The following is a 7,228-nucleotide window of genomic DNA, read 5'->3' on the forward strand; positions in this document are numbered from 1 at the left end:
TTCGTCAAGTTTTTGCGCCTTATACATATTATTATTAGTAGTAGTAGTTCTTTTTTATGTATTCATCTATTATTTGTTTGTTTGTTGTTGTTTTTTTGTTGTTGTTGTTGTTTTCTCAAGGCCTGACGAAGCGCGTTGGGTTACGCTGCTGGTCAGGCATATGCTTGGTAGATGTGGTGTAGCGTATATGGATTTGTCCGAACGTAGTGACGCCTCCTTGAGCTACTAAAACTGAAGCTCTGAGTTATGGCTTGATGCTAGTGTTCAGACAGAAACATGCCATCCAGCTGTGTTCAAATCTTCGTTAAAAATGGGGTCAAAGGTTCGTCGAGGTTAACAGAGAAATGGACATGTTTGCAGTGAGCGAGTTAGATGGCGAAGGGGTGGAAGGATCGGGATGATAGTTTTGAAACATGAAGCACAGACTGTGTTAGCTTTTTTCTTTCAGCTGTAGCAGTTATTATGGGAGCATATTTGGTGCTTTGACAAGCAAATTTTGTTGGTTCGTCTTGGGACGGGGTTATCACATTGTTTGCTTCCTGTAACTGGAGACTTTGCTACTAATTCATATGCGCTAATAACGTGTGCGCTTGCCGTTCTGAATTTTTAGAAATATGACGAATGCAAAATAACAATCATTCCTCTCCAAGAACCAGTCTCATACCCCTGTCGCAATGTTTATGATTCTGTTTTAGGATCGATTTCGTGGTTGATATTTTCTTATGGCATGGGTTCTTCAGACGTACAAAGAAGGTTGCTGCCTACTGTGATCGAATATTTCCCATCTTGCATCGAAGTTGATATTTTCTTTTAAATACCTTCACCACTAGAGCAGTTCCATTCTACACACTACGTACCTCACACCTAAAGCAGAATGATAGTTCACACAACATTATGTAATCAGAATACAAGGCAAGGGTATTCTGACAATGAAATAAACATTTAGTAACTCATGGTACCTAGATGTTCTTCACACATGGCACACACTGACAGTCAACCTTCATGGACCATGGGAAACATCAGAACTGCGACAGATCAACTGACCCAAGGATAACGTTTGTTGTTACATTTGAAGTATCACCTCAAGTGTGAAAGATTTTCACATCCAAGAAGGTTAGACAACTATTCATCCATCATGGTAACACCAAAAAGCAATGAATACAATGATATATCATCTCATGGTAAATATCGAGTTTAGCTTATTCAGCAGAGAAACGTCTCCATGACAATCATCATTCATTTGTAATCTAATGATTCATTTTTTATGCCCAGTAGCTTTTGGCGAAACCGATAGCGTATCACAAATGGTATTGTAGTGATTTATTTCCAGTGGTTTACAGTTATTAGCAAAGCTTATGAGACTGCTGTCAATTGTCATGATTTAAATCATATGGCCACATATTTCATTTCCAGGACTAATCTCCGAGTACAAATGATAAACGAAAAGACGACGGTGACGACGAAGAAGAATGAGAAAATGAACGAGCGAAATGACGCGAGAGTCTACACTAAAAAAACAATGACAAGCAAAGGAGAAAGAACAACACACTTAGCTTTGCGCCCATTTATTCTTTTTTTTTAAAATTCGGATAGAAATTTTTTCCGGTGTTGTTGTTGTAACTGCAATCAAGTCGTTGTTGAAATGTTTCCAGTATGATGTGGGATTTGTTGTGGCAGCATTTGCAAACCAAATTGATAGAACGTTAAAACGGTAACACTGGTTTTGTAGTGGATTTGTTCCACATGACATAAATATGGTCGAAACTACGTCATGGCATATTCGATATTGGTACTGACTTATATAGCAAAGCGTACAAGTGAACTCAGTTCTTTTGTTTTTATGTTCCCCCTTTATTATTTTTTTTAATTCTTTTTCTTATAGCCCAGTAGACTATAATCATGTCTGTGACGTTATACCAAACAGGGGCAAAAAATTGGATACTGACCTGGAAAATAATGGTGACACGTTTAAAGGTGTTATGTTATTTTATGTTGCTTAATCTGTAACTGGTGATTGTACCCATTTAAACGTGTGGTCTATTATTTCTTTGATTATCCACTTGTCTATTTATCATTTCCGTGTTTACTGTCCCCAGCTGTTTAATGGAATACACAAAGCGGTGACCACGGATAGAGGACTGCACACTCCAACACCAAACTCTGTTCGAAAGAACACACTGCCGTCTTCTCTATCTCCCTCTGTCTCTGTCTCTCTCTATATATCTCTCTTTATCTCTGTCTCTGTCTCTTCTCTCTCTCTCTCTCTCTCTCACTCTGTCTCTGTCTCTCTCTCTCTCTCTCTCCCTCCCTCTCTCTCTCTCTCTCTCCCCTCTCTCTCTCCCTCTCTCTCCTTTCTCTCTCTCCCTCTCTCTCCCTCTCCCTCCCTCTCTCCCCCTCTCTCTCCCTCTACCACCCAAAAAAGTGATTTTTCGAATCAACAAAAAAATCCTTTAAGATTGATAAGGGTTGTCCACCCTGCCAGAAAACCGGAAACCGTATAGTTGTGGCGTTGTGGTGACCTCCCCAACAGGGAAGCAAGCGTCCACGGGTTTGAGTCCGATATACGGATCGGAATTTCTACTCCTTCCTCCTTCGCTAGACCTTGAGTGGTCAGCTGGGTTTCTAGTCATTGGAATGAGATGATAAACTGAGGACGGACCCTTATGCAGCCAGCACTTTACGCACGTTACAGAAACCGCGGCAACAGCAATTGCAAAATTCTGTGGGAAAAACCCACTTTGATCGTAAAACGAATACAGCCACAGATAGAAAAGAAGGAGAAGAAAGGAGAAGATATTATATGGTTGGCGCTCCATTGTGACAATGTGCTTTCACACAGGGGACAGCAGCCCTGATTTCCCACAGAGAAACCCGTTGGAACGAAAGCAATACGATGCATTAAAACACAACACAACTCAGTACACGACAAGACAAGACAATACGGCGTAACGTAACGCAGCGCAAGACAAGACGACACGATAAAATACAATACAATACAATACGACACAATACAAGACAAGACAATACAATAGATTACTAGACAAGACAAGGCAATACGATACAATACAAGACAAGACAATACGATACAAGACAATGCAATATGATACAATAAAATACAATACGATACAATACAAGACAAGACAATACAATAGATTACAAGACAAGACAATACGATACAATACAATACGATACAAGACAATACTACACAAGACAATACAACACAATACAATAAAATACAATACAAGACAATACGATACAATACAATACGATACGATACAATACGATATGATACAATGCAATACAATACGATACAATACAATACGATACGATACAATACGATATGATACAATGCAATACAATACGATACAATACAATACGATACGATACAATACGATATGATACAATACAATACAATACAATACGATACAATACAATACAGTACGAAACAATACGATACAATACAATACGATGCAATATAATACCATACAATACGATACAATACAATACAACCCAATACGATACAATATACTACAATAACAAACAATACAATATAATACAATACAATACGTTGCAAAAACTGGTCGTCGTTTCATCGTCATGGCAACGAAAGTGTGTATGTATCTAGGACCAGCGGCAAAGACCGATCGTCAGGTTACCAGCTAGGTAAATGAACACTCTTTTCCGTACTTCCATTAATTGTGTACGCATGGTCACAATGAGCAGTTTTTTCCCCAAGTTTTACACATGGGTCAAGTTCTCTGTTGTCACGATGTTTTTCTCTCGGTTTGGAAGTTCTCCTTTCCTCTCTTCCTGGTCGGAAGGAACGGGAGGGGGGAGGGGGTTAGGGGGGGAGCGCTATCGAAAATATGATGTAGTTGATTCGTTGAAACAGAGAATGTGGTTCATTTCACTACCGTAAAGTGAGTGGTGCAGCTCATTTATCGGGATATATTCGTCAGGAACGGTCACGGAAAATTCAGAAAAGAGCTTGGGAAAAAACAAACAAAAAAAAACGGTGACTCATTTTCCGACACATTTCACAAACATCACTGCTTTTGTTTCTTTTTTTTTCAGTGGAATGTTACTGCGAGAAGCGAAAGATAGAAATAATTACCTGAGCAGTTGTCTGCTGAATAATTTTTTTTAGAACCTAAAAAGATATAATTAGAACTGAGAGCGCTCTCCCTGTCGTGGTCACGACTTGATCCATATCCAATCGTCTCCCACCTTTCACACAGCCATGGTGAGACCACCATTAGAGACTTGGGGGTGAGAGGAGGAAGGCATGTATATGAATGTATATTGTGTGTGCGTGTGTTTATGTAAGTTTGTGCCTGCCTATGTGTGCGTATGTGTTAGGGTAGCTGTTAGATACACGTGTATGTTAAAATGTATGTATGCAGCGCGCGCGCGCGCGCGCGCGCGCGCGCGTGTGTGTGTGTGTGTGTGTGTGTGTGTGTGTGTGGTCACATTTTGGTGTGTGTATGTAACATAGATATAATGTTTTATGCTAACAAAAGCGTTTTTGTAAAGCACCTAGAGCAGATTTATGGATAGTGTGCTATATAAGTATCCATTATTATTATTATTATTATTATTATTAAGGCAAAATACCTTTCCTCATGTCCAGAGCTGGGTTGCGAATCTGGCAGCACTTGGCGTTAAGATTCTTCCTGTGCCCCCCTTCAGTCCATAGACAGGAAAATTCTTCATCAACGAGAAGTAACTTAATTCCTGATGAGATCGTTCTTGCAACCCAGTCCAGGTTCAAACTCGCGATATATTGTATTGTATTTTATTGTATTGTATTGTGTATTGTGTATTGTATTGTATTATACTGTGTTGCATTGTATTACATTGTATTGTATTACATTGTATTGTTTTGTATTGCTTTTTCGTCACAACAGATTTCTCTGTGTGGAATTCAGGCTGCTCACCCCCTGAGACAGCAAGTTGTCACACTGCAGCACCACCCTTGTAATGAACATCAGCTTCAGCCTTTGTAGGGTGATACTGATCAAGTTACCACTCAATATCATTTGTTTTCTGGTGTCAAAAATACCCCAATCATCGGTATTTCAAAGTCCAAAAGGCATTCCCTGGATTGGATGTGAAACGGAAGGCGGCAAAGCCGACAATTCAAAAGCTCCTTTTTTATTATCCTGGATAAAAATAACATTATTTCTCCTCTTTCGGTGGCTGCATCTTCTATGATCGCCTCAAAGAAAATTAATAAAGGCAGAGAGAGGGAGCGGCCGCAAGTCTAGCAATAAAGGTAGAACACGATGCTTTGCAAATCAAACAAATATCGGCATCATTTCCAAACCAACATTGCGCAAATTTCTTCAAAACGGAACAGAGTCTCTGTGGGCTTTTCCAAAATACAATAGACTGAGCAACACACTAGACGCCACGTTATTGGCATCAGAGATCTTTTCCCATCCCTTTTGCGTGTGTGTATGTGATTGTTTGTGTGTATGTGTGGGTCTGTGTGTTTGAGTGCGTTTGTGCATGCGCGAGGGTGTAAGTGTACACAAGTGTCAGGAGAGTTTTGTGTACGTGCGTATGTGTGTGTGTGTGATGCGGGGAGGAGGGGGGGGGGTAGATGATGAGGTATGTGTGTGTATGCATGCCTACACTGTGGGAGCAACGGAATATTGGAACGTGCGGGTGTGCATATATATATCTTTGTATATATGTGGGGGGGGGGGGGGGGGGTTGGTGGGGGGGGTATATGGGCGTATGTGTGTGTGCTTGTACAAGTAAGGGTTTATCTGTGTGTGTGTGTGTGTGTGTGTGTGTGTGTGTGTGTGTGTGTGTGTGTGTGTGTGTGTGTGTGTGCCGTGGAAGCTGCAATACGTAGCCTAGAAATGAGCGTGTGGAGGAAGGGAGTAGAGGAGGTGCAGGGTAATGTGTGTGTGTGTGTGTGTGTGTGTGTGTGTGTGTGTGTGTGTGTGTGTGTGTGTGTTGGGGTTCATGTACGTTTATGTGTATTTGACTGTGCTTTCATATCTGTGAAACTGCATGTTTGGTGCATATCTGTTATGCATATGTGGGTGTATGTGTGAATGTGTGTCTCCATATTTTACATTTATTTGCTTATTTATCATCATTGTTGTCTTTTTTGTCTTTTTTATTAATATTATTATTATTGTTACTACTACTACTACTTTTTTTTCTTTTTTTTCTTTTTTTAAAATTATTATTTATTTATGTGCGCTTATAGTTGACTTCATCAAGTTTTTGCGCCTTATACATATTACTGTTATGAGTAGTAGTTCTTTTTTATGTATTTATCTATTATCTATTCACCCTTTTCTTTTTCTTTTTTTCTTCTTTTTTTTTATCCCAAGGCCTGACTAAGCGCGTTGGGTTACGCTGCTGGTCAGGCATCTGCTTGGCAGATGTGGTGTAGCGTATATGGATTTGTCCGAACGCAGCGACGCCTCCTTGAGCTACTGAAACTCACTGAAACTCTATGATCACTCGTACGCAACGAGCAAGGTTTTATGTGTATGACCATGTATTTTTTTCTCTTTTGTATTGTTTGCTTTTCTTTTGGTTTGTTTGTTTGTTTGTTTTTTACCCCCACCATGTTGGCAAGCAAACACCGTGTTGCTGGGTGTGCATGCTGGGTATGTACTTGTTTCAGTGAAGCACCGAATGCTGACATGGATGTCAGGCTCTGCACACATACACGCACGAACAGGGTGACATCTCGGACATCACGTGTCTGCACGCATGTCATTCTGATCATTCTCCATCTGGATGCTCGCTTGCTTTCTTGATCACTTGGTTGGCTGGTTGGTTAATTAGTTGGTTGGTTGATTAGTTGGCTGGTTGGTTGATTAGTTGCCTTGTTGGTTGATTAGTTGGTTGGTTGATTGGATTGTTGGGTGGTTGGTTGGTTGATTAGTTAGTTGGCCGGTTGGTTGGTTGGTTGGTTGGTTGGGTGGGTGGCTGGTTGGTTAGATATATTGAGAGAATGCATTCAAAGACAGTCATTAAAAATTCTCGCGAGATCTTTCTCCCCCCCCGCCCCCCCACACACACACACCCCTCACCCCCAATCCCTCTCACCACCGCTCCCTCTTTCCATTTATAATAATTTTCTACTCTCCACCCCCACCACCTCCCCCTCCCCCTTCCTCCCATCTTTCTGTACCCACTCCTCAGCTCTTCCCCTTCTTCCAGTTCTTCCTGGTCCTGGCGTCCCCCCCCCCCACCT

This window comes from Babylonia areolata, chromosome 4 (genome assembly GCF_041734735.1).
Source record: "Babylonia areolata isolate BAREFJ2019XMU chromosome 4, ASM4173473v1, whole genome shotgun sequence".
Lineage (NCBI taxonomy): Eukaryota > Metazoa > Mollusca > Gastropoda > Neogastropoda > Buccinidae > Babylonia > Babylonia areolata.